Here is a 15,890-nt window from a genome sequence, read left to right as displayed (position 1 = left end):
CCCAAAGGTGCCATCGAGAGTAAGTGAATGGTGTGTGGTGGACTTTGGTATGGAGACGCTCCTGTTGGGTCCCAGACAGAACTTGAAAGATATCTGGGGCTTGGGGGGAACTTTGAGCTTAGAGAGGCTTTGAGATAAATTACTAGGCAGCTAAAATGTTTTCTTTGTGGCTGAAAGAAACCTAAGAAATGTTCTTATCCAAATCCCCCTAAGCACTGAAAGAGGTGTTTGGCAGTGAAACTCAAGCTACATCCTAGATACTTGATTGGTTTCATTGGTTTTAATTGTGACATTAATATTATTTATATTCATATTTTATTTCCACCACTACATAAATACATCTCTGAGAGCTTTGTGAATATACATTCTGTATTACAAGTGGAGCTCATGCTTTTCTCTGTAGAGAAAGTAGTGCTCAATACCGTGGTGGCCTTTACTCTGTCATCTTAACACTAATGCTAGTCGTGACTCCCGCAAGTTAAAGGCAGAGCTGCACGCTTTCACACCTCAACTTTCACTCCCCAGGGCTTGATGTCTGGATCTTCGCTCTTGTGGCAAATACTTTGCATTTTGTAACTATTGTATTTAATTGCCTAGTAAATGCATGATGCAAGAAACACTTTCCGTTTTTCACGTTTAATGCGTACGTGCGGAAACTCTTTACTCCTTTATAACAAACTGAAAGCTTCGTACTGAAACATCTAAAAACAAATACATTTACTGTTACACCCCTATATATAGAGAGAGTAGGGATGTAACGATGACAACCCATCATTAATGATAATCGCGGTAAAACTCCTGACGGTTAGTTTTACCGTGTTAGATACATTTTTTTGGAAAAACCGTGATTGATAACTGCACTTTGATAAACTCACAGACTGACTGGCGCCAGCTTAAATGCTAACATGAAAACAAGAGACATGAACCTCTTCACCCATTAAAACACACTGGTGTCTGAGCAGCTGAGCTCTCCAGTTGTGAACATTGAACCTACAAGCTGTGCTCTTTCGGAATAGAGTGACCAATCAATGCAATGCTATAGGAATACGAGATGGGGGTGTTTTATAGTGCGTTCAAGGACAGCTGAACAGAGTAGGGCGTCACAACACTCGCTAGAAATATTAGGTTATGATAATATTTCTAATACTTTTAATAAAAGCTTAGCCTATATATAATAGATTAAATACTCAAACTAAAATACTATAGTATCAGTGCTGCATAAGAAACACAGAACATGCAAAATGGTGGGTTTTCTAACAGTGGGTTTTCTAACAGTGTGTTACACGCCGAGAGAAAGCCAGGAGCAGGCATGCTAATAGCTAAGCTAGCTTTATACAACACTAAAGAATAAATGCTTAGTAAACTTTAAAAAGTGTAAATGGAACAGAAAGTAAATAAGCAGCTATTAAAAGGAAATTCAAAAGTAGATTAATACGAGTCTAGGGAGACTGTAATATAACAATAACTGTTGGTGTGTCAGCATTGTCAGTCAGTGCACGGCATGACCTGTAAGGAGAAAGCGGATCGATCCATGAATTGGTGGCGTTGATATCAGATGTAGTATATAATTGATCGATATTTTATATTTTCCCAATTATTTTTGTTGTCGCTTTTGTTAATGTCTACAAACTCACTGAATAATTGCTTGGACACAGAAAGACTTTGACGGGAAAAACAAATGATCTAAATGAGTAACTTTTGCTTTTGTTTATTTATTGTGTACTATTGACTTTGTTTTGATTTAACAATTGTATTAAGTTAAAGAGAATATTTAGCGCTGTAGACATATTTTCGTCTAACTTCACATATTGCTTCCTGTTGGTTAAGTATCTTACCCAATTCAGTACCAACCCTCTGATGCCATATCCTTCTAATTTGTTAATTAAGATAATATGATTAATTGTGTCAAATGATTTTGTTTGGTTAATAAACACTGTTGCTGCAAACTGTTTACAATCTATTGCATTGATAATGTCTTCCGTTATTTCGATTATTGCCATCAATGTTGATATGTTGGCTCTGTATCTGTATTGGCTGTCTGTGTTTCATTTTTGTTTATGAAGTTGTCCAAAAACACATTTTCAATCATTTTATAAAACTGTGGAAGTAAGCAAACAGGTCTGTAGTTTGTAAACTGGTGTTTGTCTCCAGTCTTATAAATCGGTACAACTTTTGCTATTTTCATTTTGTTCGGGAATTTGCCTGTTTGAACTGATAGTTTACTGATGTACGTTAAAGGTTCTGAAATCTTTTTAATACATGTTTTTATCATTTCCATATCAATTCCGTTACAACCAGTTGAGGTCTTAGATTTACATTTATTCAGAAGTTTGAATATTTCCTCTTCTGTCACGTCCATGAGGAACATCGAGTTGGGATTTCTGTCTATGGTGTCACTCAAGTCTTCAACTGACCAGGGATCTCGAATATTTTCCTCCAGATTTGGTCCAATATTTACAAAGTAATTACTTATCTACATCGTTCATATTGTCATTTTTTTATATTTCTGTCTGAAATCCGCAGTCATTGGCTAGTTGTTTTGGTAGCAGCTTAGCCAGCACGCTGTGTACACGCGATCACGTCTGCGCTGAACAGACGCCAGAGGCCTGGGTTAAAATGGTGTCAATGGTCTGTTGACAACAATGTTTCTTTTCTCCATATGATCCACTTTTTACAAATGTATTTTAGGAGCAAAATGAGAATGAAAGGGTTGAAATCCATATTCGCACGAGTGCTACTTTTTAATCTTTTGTAGTCGCACAACCTATTTTTAGTCGCAAATGCGAGTAAATTGGTCATTCTGTACTGCCCTGCCATGATTAAACTTGAGCCATTAAATAGGTGTACGGTTCATAATCCGATTAGTCGACTAATCGTTAAAATAGTAAATGACTAAAATTGTCATTAGTTGCAGCCCTAATACTGACCAATTTATCAAGTCCAATGTGTTCTTATTACGCAGACTTGCTCTCTTAAACCGATGCTGACACAGTGTTTCCCATAAACTGCCAAGATACCTGTGGTGGTGAGGGCGTGGCTATGGGCGTGGTCACCAGGACATCATCGAGTATATTGCATAATTTACTACAATGACATGATTTTCTCTAAAAAGGCTAAAAAAATGTATACTTACTAATTGATAATAACAGTTTTGTTTTAAACGTCCATCCATCCATCCATCCATTCATTTTACAATATAATTACAACACTTATTTATATACAGATTTGAATAATAAGTTATTCACTGAAATATATTTATTAATTGTGGTTCTTACAAAAAATATATCTTATAAAATATAAAAGCTAAAATGTCTCTTAAAGCTCTGCCCCTTTAATTAGTGCATACTAAATAATTTAACTTTAGCCTACTACTACAAGCATATTATTTACCAGCAACATAAAGTGAAACAGAGGCAGAGGTGTCCTGCCACAGTCAGTAACAAATAAACAGAAAACAGTAGTGGTCAAATACAAATAAGGCAACAAGAGAAGTATCCTACACTTCTCTTTTGTAAAGTAAATCTGAACAGCCTATATGGGCATCTACATCAACTATATGATTTGCCTGAGAAGCTGGACAGGACAAAAAAAAATAAAAAATAAAAATATTTGTGGCGTACGTAATTCTTTCGTGGCGGGCCGCCACAAATAAATGAATGTGTGGGAAACACTGTGACATAACATTTTCAGGTTTAAATCGGCCTGTTTAGTGTGTATTTTGTCTTGTAGTAATGTTAAATTCCTCAGTCACATGAAGCAGCATGAAACGACAATAGCAGCAATGTAAAACTACTGTATAATCAGTGATGGGCAAGCTACTTGGGAAAATGTAGTAAGCTAAGCTACACGTTACTCTTGATTAAATGTAGCTAAACTACAGCGGAAGATATCCCCGGAAAATTGTAGCAAGCTACACTACAAGCTACGCGGCAAAAGTAGCTTGCCACATCAAAGCTACATTTAACGGCATTTATATCTTATGGTCCCCCATGTATAATATCAATGTTAATGTAACTGTGAGTGTACAAATGGACCCAATAATGCTCCATTACTATTAACCATCTGTCATTTAGCTAGGGACATCCTACAACTACCTCTAGGGGTCCCTGCACCCTACTGTATGGTTTTTTTTTCAGTTTGCCTTTTCTTTGGCCCACCCCTGTAATTTTATAAATTTTCTCTGCCTACAGTAAAAAAAACAAAAACAAAAAACAGCATTTATCTATGTCTTGACACCCCCTTCCCCCAAAGAAACAACAACAATGACATGTGTCCTTTTTTGGGAACAGTTGGCAATGGTTATGTGCAGTAAAACTTTTCATGAACTCAACTCATCTGAATGTGTGTTGCTAAATGAGTGTTGGACGTCTTAGATGAAGAGAGCAGTTTAGTTTTATGTTATGATTTGGTTTAAACAATTAAAAACTATGTGTTTGGGCATTGTTTTCGCCAAACGCATACATTTCTTATTGTGGGTTTTCTGGGCCTCTTCTTCATAACTAAAGTAAAAATCTAATCTGCAGGAGAAAATTTTTCCACCATTTTTAAGTATGTTTCTTTTTTTTTTTTGAGTCGTCCATCTGTCTCTGACATGAGTGCGTGTCTGATATGATTTTGCTTCCTGGTTTCGATGACCCGCCTTATTATTGATTCATCACCAAGTAACATTTTTTTTTTTTTTAAAGAATTTTATAAACCTTTATTTATAAACTGCAACATTTACAAACAATCGAGAAATAATAATAATCAAAATAAGTACAAAAACTGAACAAAAACAGTACAAATCAGCGCCAGGGCATTGTAAACTCAATAAAGTAACTTAAATAGAATGCAAAATATATATGTATATATAACAAAGTGCAAAGCCATAGGCTCACACAAGTTCAGTAAATACTTTAAATTTGGAACACAGCATCATCGTTTTAACAGCTTTTTGGTTGTCAGAGGTAGAGAGTGTTTTAACGTAGAGTTCTAATTCTTTTTTAAAGGCACAAAAAACAGGTTGGATATCCAATCATCATGGATGTTCTCTGTATGTATGTATGGATGTTCTCATTCACCCAGGTCATTGGATTTTCTCCATATTGTTTTTGGCCTGGATTCACAGTCCATTTTCTCTCTTTTGTAGCTTGTAGTTTTGATGTACACTACTGTTCAAAAGTTTGGGGTCACATTGAAATGTCCTTATTTTTGAAGGAAAAGCACTGTACTTTTCAATGACAATAACTTTAAACTAGCCTTAACTTTAAATAAATACACTCTATACATTGCTAATGTGGTAAATGACTATTCTAGCTGCAAATGTCTGGTTTTTGGTGCAATATCTACATAGGTGTATAGAGGCCCATTTCCAGCAACTATCACTCCAGTGTTCTAATGGGACAATGTGTTTGCTCATTGGCTCAGAAGGCTAATTGATGATTAGAAAACCCTTGTGCAATCATGTTCACACATCTGAAAACAGTTTAGCTCGTTACAAAAGCTACAAAACTGACCTTCCTTTGAGCAGATTGAGTTTCTGGAGCATCACATTTGTGGGGTCAATTAAACGCTCAAAATAGCCATAAAAAGAGAACTTTCATCTGAAACTCGACAGTCTATTCTTGTTCTTAGAAATGAAGGCTATTCCACAAAATTGTTTGGATGACCCCAAACTTTTGAACGGTAGTGTAAGTTACAAGTTTTAAAGGCACAAAAACAGGTTGGGTATTGAGAAACTTACATTTATGAATATAAAACTTAGCCAATAGTATAATGAGGTTGCAAAGGTAAAATTCCTCTTCAAATGTATTTTCATACAGTGTAAATCCAAATAGCACATCTTTAAAACAAAGCACAAATTTGTCATGAATATTGTCCAGGATGAAGCGACAGATGCCCTGCCCCAGTGATCGAGTGCTTTAACAAGTCCAAAACAGGTGGTAAACAGTCTCTGGATGCATGTTACATAAGGTGCAGGTAACATCAATCCTTCTTGTATCTAACCATCACAGTCTTTACAGGCTAATAACTATGAATGATTTTTAAAGATATCTCTTTGACTTTGTTGGTAAGTAAATACCTGTTAGGAAGAGACCACGATTTGACCCAGCAGATGTCATTCACAACATTATTCCAGAGCGCAATTACATAGGTGACAGACACACAATCATTTTGGAATAAGCTGCGGATTTTTCTGTAATTTTTCTGATCAAAACAAAGTTTCCCCACAGGAGTGTCAAGTGGATCATTCACAATTTTTACAGCAGAAAGAGGAGATGAGTAAGCCCTGTACAACATAACAACACCTGTTGGAATGGCATAACATACAATAGCAAATTGTTTGGGAGTCACAGGGACCTTAAAATGGTTGAGAAATTATTGGTAATTAAAAAGTTTACCTTCCTGACTCACTAAAATAATATCATTATTGAACCAATTGTTGAGGAAAATAGATTTCCTTTTGTAACATACTGTATGTCTTTATTGTTCCAAATGAAGTATTTTGTAGGTGAGAAATTGTGCTTGTATATAAGAGACCATGCCAGAAGGGCTTGTTTGTGGAAGTTTGAAAGAGCAACAGGAATCCTATAAATGTTGTAGTTACACAATAACAAACATTTTAGGCCTCCAAGGTTAGAAAATACATGATAAGAAATGAAGTTCCAAATTGAGGTAGGGTCTTTCAAATAGTGTCTTATCCAATTAATCTTGAAGGTGATGTTTAGTGTAGTAAAATCCAGAAAGTTTAGACCACCCTGATTGTAATTGTTCATTATAACAGATTTCTTAATTTAATTTTGTTTTTCCAAATAAAGTCAACAAGTATTTTGTCAATAGTCTTACAGTACATATTTGTTGGTTAACATCTAAAGAAAAAGCCGCATACGTAAGCCTGGAGATACCTTCTGCTTTGGAAAGCAAGGTTCTGCCTTTTAAGGATACATCTCTCTGTAGCCATTGGTTAAATATTTTCTTAGTTTTTTCTACAATTGGAGTAAAGTTCAAGACCGATTTAGAACTCTGATTTTTAGTAATAAGTATTCCTAGGTAATTAATACTCTCCTTAATTGGAATTTTACATAGTCACATCATTTCACATCCCTTCACATCCATTAGTTCACACTTATTCACATTTAAACGGAGACCTGAAGCCAAAGAGAAAACATGAATCACATTCAAGGCAAGAGGAGTTTGAGAAGAGTCCTTCAAAAAGACTGTTGTGTCGTCAGCCAGTTGGCTGATAAATATTTCTCTGTCTAATATAGAGATCCCCTTTAAACGACTAGTTTTTATATGAACCGATAACAATTGGGTGGCTAACAAAAAGAAATATGGAGAAATGGAACATCCTTGCCGTATCCCACGTTTTAATTCGAACCTTGGAGATGTACCAGATTTTAGCTTTATCGAGCTATTACCGTTGCAGTACAAAGTCTTGATTGTTTTGCGGGAAAAATTGCAGAAGCCAAATTTGTCAAGTGTCTTGAAGATAAATTCATGTTCGATCGAGTCAAAAGCTTTGTAGAAGTCCAAGAAGAGAAGGAAGCCTTCATCATTAATGACCTCTGGGTAATCCAGTATGTCAAGTACAAGCCTGATATTATTCGATATGTGCCTCCCTCTCATAAATCCTGATTGTGTCGACTCAATTATGTCATCCAGAACCAATTTTAAACAATTAGCAAAAATAATAGTTTCAAATCTTATAGTCACCAAGTAACATTTTGTAAGTAACACTGGACGTGAGGGAACCCTAACCCTAACTCTAACCCTAACACCAAGTAAAACTAACCCTAACCCTAACCCAAGTAACATTTTGCCCTCACCTTAGCCAATTGTGACTCATCATACAAACACCATCATGGATGTTCTCCGAATGTATATATGGATGTTCTCATTCGTCCAGGTCATTGGATTTTCTCCATATTGTTTTTGGCCTGGATTCACAGTCCATTTTCTCTCTTTTGTAGCTTGTAGTTTTGATGTAAGCTACAAGCTACATGGGTCAAAAAGTAGCTAAGCTACATGAAAAACTACTTGTTTAAAAAGTATCTTGGCAGTAGCCAAGCTACTGGAAAATGTAGTTAAGCTATGTTGCTGCGCTGCATGTAGCTTGTTACTGCCCATCACTGTGTATAATTACACAACTTCACGTTTAGTGCAATGTAAACTTCAATATAAAAGCATGACACAGGGATAAAACATGTTTCTTTTGTTTTTGCAGAATCTTTGACGAGTTGGACCCTAAGCCACAGTGAAAACACAAGTGAAAGGTCCTGCGCTGTGGTGGGCCAGCTAGCTGTAAGTTCATTCCTGTGTTTTAAAATTTACAAAGTACTAATTGTGTTATCTGTTCAGTTGAGGCTCACGGTTTTTGCTAATTCTTATTTTGGATCAAATATGATGAGCAAGATGTTTAATTCTTAACCAAGTTTCCGGTAAATATTAGAATTAAAATCTAAGTATATGTGTCTATTATAGATGCTTTATATTGGCTTTCGTCCTGATACCCGATATGCCAAATGGAGGTGGGAAAACATATCCATATGGCAATACATCGATTTTTAATGTCTTAATATTTTAATATAGATTTTTTTCATTTTATTTTTAAGTCATATTTTCATCCATGTTCAATAAATTATTACTGTCATCTAGTGTACATACTGTATGTACAACTTTTATTTTAAGGTGTATTTAAAATTTATACATTGCATTTCACAATAATGCAATACTGTATTGTATCGTGACTCAAGTATCATGATCCGTATCGTACTATGAAGTCCTTTTCAATACCCAGCCCTAATACCGATTAGTGTTTCCCACAGACTGCCAATTTATTTGTCATGGTGAGGGCGTGGTCATGGGTGGGGTGGGTGTGTAGTGTCAATATGCTGTCATTGTATAATTTGCATTATTGGCTATGATGTATGTATTTTCTTTAAAAAGTTAGTTAGTTTCAGTTTATTACGAACATGCATACAATACAATTACAATGTAATGCATCACATATTTCCAGTTGTTTCATTACAGCACGTCCGAAAAGAAGTAGGAAGAAGCAGAGCTTATTTAATCCAACCCCTTTTCATATCTTAACAATTTTATCCAATTTCTTTGTTCTCTATTTGTAACAGAACAGTGAATAAATAAATGAGTAAATACATTAAATATACCATAAGTAAGTAAACAAATATTAGATACATAATAAATACTAGACATATAATAATATACACAATAATTAAAGTTCTCATTAAAAAATAGCTAAGTAATTTTTGGTTCACCCAGGAGATTAATGAGATTGTCTCATTTTTTTAAAAGGTTCAAGATGTTTATCATAATTGTTCTTCTGTGTACTTTGTGAACCCTTGTAGTTTGAACAGTTTCTTAAACTGAATCATGTTAGTACTTTGTTTGATTTCCTTACTTAATCCATTCCATAATTTAATTCCACATACTGATATACTAAAGGTCTTAAGTGTTGTGCGTGCATACAAATGTTTACAGTTACAATTTTCTGTAAGGTTATATTTCTCCTCTTTTGTTGAGAAGAATTGTTGTACATTCTTGGGTAGCAGGTTATAGTTTGCTTTGTACATAATTTTAGCTGTTTGCATTTCAATATTTTTGATTCAATAAAAGGGTTTGTGTGTTCTCTATATCCAACATTATGTATTATTCCAACTGATCTTTTTTTGAAACACCGTTAGTGAATAAAACATACGTTTGTAGTTTTCCCCCCATATTTCTGCACAATAACTCAGATATGGTAACACTAGTGAGCAGTAGAGAATATGGTGTGATTTTTGGTCCAGAACATATTTTGCTTTATTCATTACGATGTGTTTCTTGCTACTTTATGTTGTATATATTTTACATGAGATTTTCAGTAAATTTTTATCATCTATTATAACACCCAAAAATTTGTTTTCTTTTACCCTTTCAAAATCTACTCTGTCTATTTGTATTTGTGTTTGACTTTCTCGTCTACTGTTACCAAATAGCATTATTTTGTTTTACTAGAAAAGGCTAAACAAAACATTGTACATATATTTAAATACAAATCTGTGGTATTAGTTATTAGTATCAAAGGAAAAATGACTCATGTTTTCCCCATTCCATCACCATTGTCTGTCAGACAATGGTAATGTATAAAATACAGTAGTACCTCAATTTACGATCTTATTTGGTTCTGTCACGGAGGTCATAACTCAAAACACTTGTATCTCAACTCAAAATTGGTGCTTGGCCTCCCAAAACAGCACCATTTTAGCAAGTAACATGCCTTTTAAAAAGAAAAAAACACATTTTTAGACAAGAAATATTGTATAAAAACAATACAATCGAATGTAGTCCAAACAACTACAGTAGTTTTATGAAGTACTTTAATAATAATTTACAGTATTTACTTGGGCCATATGTGTCTGTGTATGTGTGCGGCCTCCCGTTCCACCTTGCGAAAATCAGACTCGTCACGACGTAATTAATGTTCAATCAGCGTTGTGCCTCTTCACACAGCTGGAAGTGCAGCCCAGAAGAACAAAATAAAGAAATATGACACTAGCATAGAAGTTGAAACAACATTTTGAAGGAGCAGCGGCTTTTGTTTCACTATCTGCTGCAGTGCACCGGTAATAATGCCCTGAATGCGGACTTGCAGGCACTCACAGAAGTGTTCATTAGTCCCGACTGGGAGAACAAACACACCCACTAATTTAATCAGAAAAAGGCATTTTTATATCTAAACATTTTTCAATCAGACTTTTTGTTTGTGTCTGCAAAGATTCGACTCTGATATGACATTTACTAAAAAACTCTGCATACAGACACTTTGTGTTCAAACCATTTCTGAGTTTGTGGATAAAAAAACATTGTGTTCCTGAAATAATCATTAAACTTGTTTTATGTGTTGGTACACATTATATTACAGTACCTCAAATTCAAACTGCACTTAAATGTAATTTTTTTCAATATATGCTACAGTATTTGAGTTTTAAAAAAACTCCTCAATGTGGGTCACGGCTGGCAGTTTATCAAAGCACTAGTGAGAAGCACTGATGTATACAAGTAATTCAAGGATACAAATAATAATGATAAGACAACACATTAGAAAGTGTTGTTTAGTAAATGTTAACTTGAAGTAAAAGTATTGTAGTATTCAGTATTTATTGCAGAATGCACTTTTTGATGACAAGCAAAATAACTTAAAGAACTTTGAGAGGAAAACAACTGGTCTTTCCTCCCACAAAATGTACTGAAAAAGAAGCAAAACCATGGCCCTAAAGGCGAGGTACAGACTGGAGCATGGGTTACCTGTACCGTTGCACCTCTAGTAAACACAATTATATATTTGAATAAAATGAAAGTTGTCAGCTGTGAGCATATAGAACCTCAATCAAACATGGTGGAAACGTCTGTTACAAGATACTGCAGTAATAAACAGTATGGATGCAACGGGACTCACTATAATCCTGCACGAAACAATCCGAGTTTAATTAAAAGAAATGGTCGTGATATCAATCGAGATCGGATGATATGAAAAAATGAATGGTGATCGGTTTTTCTTTGCCAGCCCAGCCCTAGTATTTACCTTGGAGAGTGGACTTCTACTGTATCTCCTTCCAGCTACTTCTCCATCAAACACACCATCAGAAGCTTTCCCATATTTTAATGGATAAATATCTGTAGTTAAGATGTTTTTTTTTACATCCTTGGCTGGCTTTATAGTCATTCTGCTTAAGTATGATGCATATTAGCAGTGATACGCTCATGTTTTTGATCAAGCGATGATTTATTTCTTTAGTCAATGAATCTCATCCACTTCTTCTTCTCAGCACTGTCCTTTACACTCACTTTCTTCCTTCCTGTGGTCGGAAAAACTAATCTAATGCTATCGAATAAGACCAGATGGTTTTTTTTGGTTCATACAGGGTTCACTCACTACGTTTCTATGCAATAAATTAAGTTAAATAGTTTGGTTTCCTGTACATGTGAACTCCCAGTGTCCATGCACTCTCTCTAATGCGACATAAGACGTGTGCCTCCTGTCCACTGGGGGGCGTTTATTTTATTTTAGTGCTGATAAATGTATTGATTATCCGGTCGACTATGACGTCACACCAAAACAAGATATTAAGATTAAGATTAAAATACCAATGATTGTCACACACACACTAGATGTGGTGAAATTTGTCCTCTGCATTTGACCCATCCCCTTGGGGAGCAGTGGGCAGCAGCGGCGCCGCGCCCGGGAATCATTTTGGTGATTTAACCCCCAACTCCAACCCTTGATGCTGAGTGCCAAGCAGGGAGGGAAACGGGTCCCATTTTTATAGTCTTTGGTATGACTCGGCTGGGATTTGAACTCCAACCTACCGATCTCATCTTTAGCCCTAAAGGCCAGTTCTTGCTGTGTTTGATGTTCACTGTAATATTGGCACAGATTACGAATATTCTGTCTCTAATAGCTCTGCTGATGTTAAATAGCAGACTGCATCAAGACAAACATGACACTACCAAGAAGGTCTCGAAGTTGCTGGACTGGAGGATGTGGGTCTGAAGCAAAGACTGGTGGGGGAGACCCAGAGAGTGGTTTTGAAGGAATTTTTGGACGGCGATTGGAAAGAAAACTTTGGAATGTTTTGAAGTTTATTCAATAAGCTCTGTGGACTGATGGAAGGAGTTTTAAGTTTGAAGGAAAATACAGTTTGTGCCTGCTTCAGATGGAGGTTGCTAACTTCCAACTTGCTATTTGTTGTGAACAATCTTGCCAGTTATGTGGAATACAGAGTTCTTGCTGACCAGTTGCCAAATGCAGCGTGAAGAGCTTTGTGTACGCTTTCTTCTTTGCCTTGTAAAATTCCTGCTTCATTCTCTTACGCATGAAGCCAGTATCGTACATTTCCTTCGCTACCTTTTTATATAAATCTCGGTTTCTTTTTTTCTCCCATCAATGCACTTTAAAATGTTACATTCTTTTCATTTCTAAAGCAAATAAACACTTTGGTTTTAATTCCAATTGTTGCCTTGAATGGGATCTGCTTCCCGGTTATAATCTGTGCGTTGAGACTGGCTTCTGCGTCAGCACACCCCTACTCGAGAAATCAGATTTTTAATCGCTTAGTCTATTTGTGTTAGTCCGCCTTTTGAAAAACCGAACACGATCAGATTAAGGTGCTTCCATGGGTTGTATGATGCTTATTAAGAGCCGAACTATTTGACAAATCTGACTAATTTAGTGCATGGAATAGTACTGACTAGGGTTGGGTATCGTTTGAATTCGAACGACTCCGATTCCGATTCCGATTCTTTGTTTCGATTCCGATTCCTGACGATTCTCGGTTCCGATTCTTCTTGTACCATGCCGGGATCAATGTGTTTGACAGGTAGTCCCTGAAAGGTGGTATGTATTTTGGGTTGAGAGTTTTCACCATATCCCTGCAAACATAAACAAACATGTAATGTTGCTGTTACTGTTTAGCCCAGTATCAATTAGCTTAGCTCTAACGTTATTGCTTAACTAACCTAAATGTTGGAGATTCCACCTCTGAAAAGGGATGCAGTCTTTTGACTATGTGTGCAGTGACCTTTCTGTGGCACTCTTCCGTCTGTGGCACCGACATCTTCCCCATTGCCGCTACGGTGAACGGAGTACGCTGAGCACATCGCGGAGCCTGGCTAGCAGGTTGTAAATTGTCTATGAAAAAATATGCGGGCTAATTTGTTAGCTGCCTCGACGTTGGCGCAAAACACATTATTTATTGCATATATATTGTTTTACTTACCGGATTTGGACTGCAATGCAGTCACCGAGGTGCCAGACTGGGCGTCGAAGCCAGAGGAAGAGGCACAGGAGGACGGTCGGCGCAGCGCGTCGAAGACGGGACACGCATTTATTTGTACTCGGAGGTGCTTCATCATGTTCGATGTGCACCCTCCTAAGCACGAAACAGTCCTGTCGCACGTGTTACATTTTGCCGATATTTCATTTTTTTAGTAAAATAAAGCCACACTTCGACCGCCGACGCCCGCTATCCATGCTTGACTGACTCGCTCGGCTACATAGGCTCGGCTATGCTAACACTTCCGGCGGTGGGCGCTTCTTTGTTGGTGTTTAGCGGCTTCTTCTTCCGGTCGGCGGACTTAATTCTTTTTTTCCGGTCGGCGGACTGGGTATCGAAACTAGGAATCGAAATTTAAACTTTTGAACGATTCCAGGAGAATCGGAAAGTTAGTCCCGGTTCCAATCGATACTCGATACTCGATACCCAACCCTAATACTGACTGTGGTATTTGCGGGAGTGCATTGTTTTGCTTGCAATTTAAAGCATAACAATTAGCTAATAGACAGCTTTTATCTCAAAATTCTCTTAAATGGGGTCACTTTTAAGTTGAAGTACTACTGTAGGTATGAATGATGATTCTCCAACCACCCATACCGTACCACACAGTGTCAACAAAAATGTGCTGGAAAGTTGACAATGAAAACATGGAAAAAGAATCTCACTGGACTAAATGATGCTGGGGAGAAACAGAAATAGAGTAGTATTGTAAATTTTTTGAATATATATTCCTTCTTTTTAGAGTTTGAAAAAGTGGAACACGCTTTCAAAGGCGCTTAGCTGTGGTGAGATTTAACATCCCCAACGTAGTTATTATTGATCTTAGGGACTGATCTACTAAAAATTTGCGTGAACTAAAACATGCACGCACATTTGATCTACTAAACATGTGCAATGTGTATTGCGTCTGTTAAGTGAGCAGATCAAGGAGAGCAATCGATTTAGCGTGTCTGTCTTCATGAATATGCAGAATATGTGAATATCACAATGCCCACAACACTGGGAGTTGAAGATACATCATATTATACAGCACGTTTAATGTGATTTATCAACATTGATCACCGTACTGCAAGCCCTATTTTGCGTTTTATTTATTATTGTTTTTTGTTATTGTAAGACCACTGAACAGAGTAGGATGACACAACAGCCGCCATAAATGATAAATAAACAATTGGAATATAGAGGAGACTGTTTATTTGCATCACAAATGAAAACAACAGAACATTTTGAAGTGCATCGATGGTAGAAAAAAAAAGAAACAAAGATTTATTTAAGAAGGTAGCTCAGGAAATGTAAAATGCCGGCGTAATTCGGACTCATGAACGAAATACGAATGAGATGAAAAAGAACGAAGCAGTTATATTACAAGACAAATAATAAAGTGAAGTGAATTATATTTATATAGTGTTTTTCTCTAGTTACTCAAAACGCTTTACATAGTGAAACCCATTATCTAAGTTACATTTAAACCAGTGAGGGTGGCACGGAGAGCAGGTGGGTAAAGCATCTTGCCCGAAGACACAAAGGCAGTGACATTGATAGCGGACGCGGGATTGAACCTCTAACCCTTAAGTTGCTGGCACGTCCGCTCTGCCAACCGAGCCACACCGCCCTATAAAGTGTACACAAACCTCTTCGCACTGCATTTGTTCACTCCAAACTGACTAACAATAAGTCTCTATTCCACACAAATGGCAAAATTGTCCAGAACAATAGCAAGCTTCATCTTGAACAATATCAGTTGCGGCACGAACGGTCTTTTCCTTCGATTTTAAAACTCATTCCATCAATCCACAGAAACTTTTGAATGAACTCAGAGACATTCAAACGTTTTATTTCCATGATTCTCCGTCCGAAAATGTCTTCGAAAAAACACTTCCATCGGCCTTTCTTTGCTTCAAACATTAATTTGCCCCGATACATTCTTGGTAGTAGCGTCATGTTCGTAGTGCAATCCAAGATCATTTCTTGATGCTGTCTGCTATTTAACATTAGCATAACCATTAGAGACAGATCCGCAATTGCCTAGTGTGACGTCTTAGGTCAACCGGTAAAGCAATGCATTAATACAAC

At 36.6% G+C, this 15,890-nt stretch overlaps 1 protein-coding gene across 1 annotated transcript in view; it reads left to right on the top strand.

The window, feature by feature from the left end:
* Positions 1-15,890, top strand: part of LOC133649945 (uncharacterized) — a 333,671-nt gene that overhangs the window by 85,104 nt on the left and 232,677 nt on the right. The window contains exon 2 of the mRNA XM_062046662.1: positions 8,207-8,283. The gene's annotated coding sequence lies outside the window, so the exon portion shown is untranslated. The remainder of the gene's footprint in view (positions 1-8,206; positions 8,284-15,890) is intronic.

Source organism: Entelurus aequoreus, linkage group LG05 (genome assembly GCF_033978785.1).
Source record: "Entelurus aequoreus isolate RoL-2023_Sb linkage group LG05, RoL_Eaeq_v1.1, whole genome shotgun sequence".
Classification (NCBI taxonomy): Eukaryota; Metazoa; Chordata; class Actinopteri; order Syngnathiformes; family Syngnathidae; genus Entelurus; species Entelurus aequoreus.
This window is presented reverse-complemented; position numbering and strand designations above follow the sequence as displayed.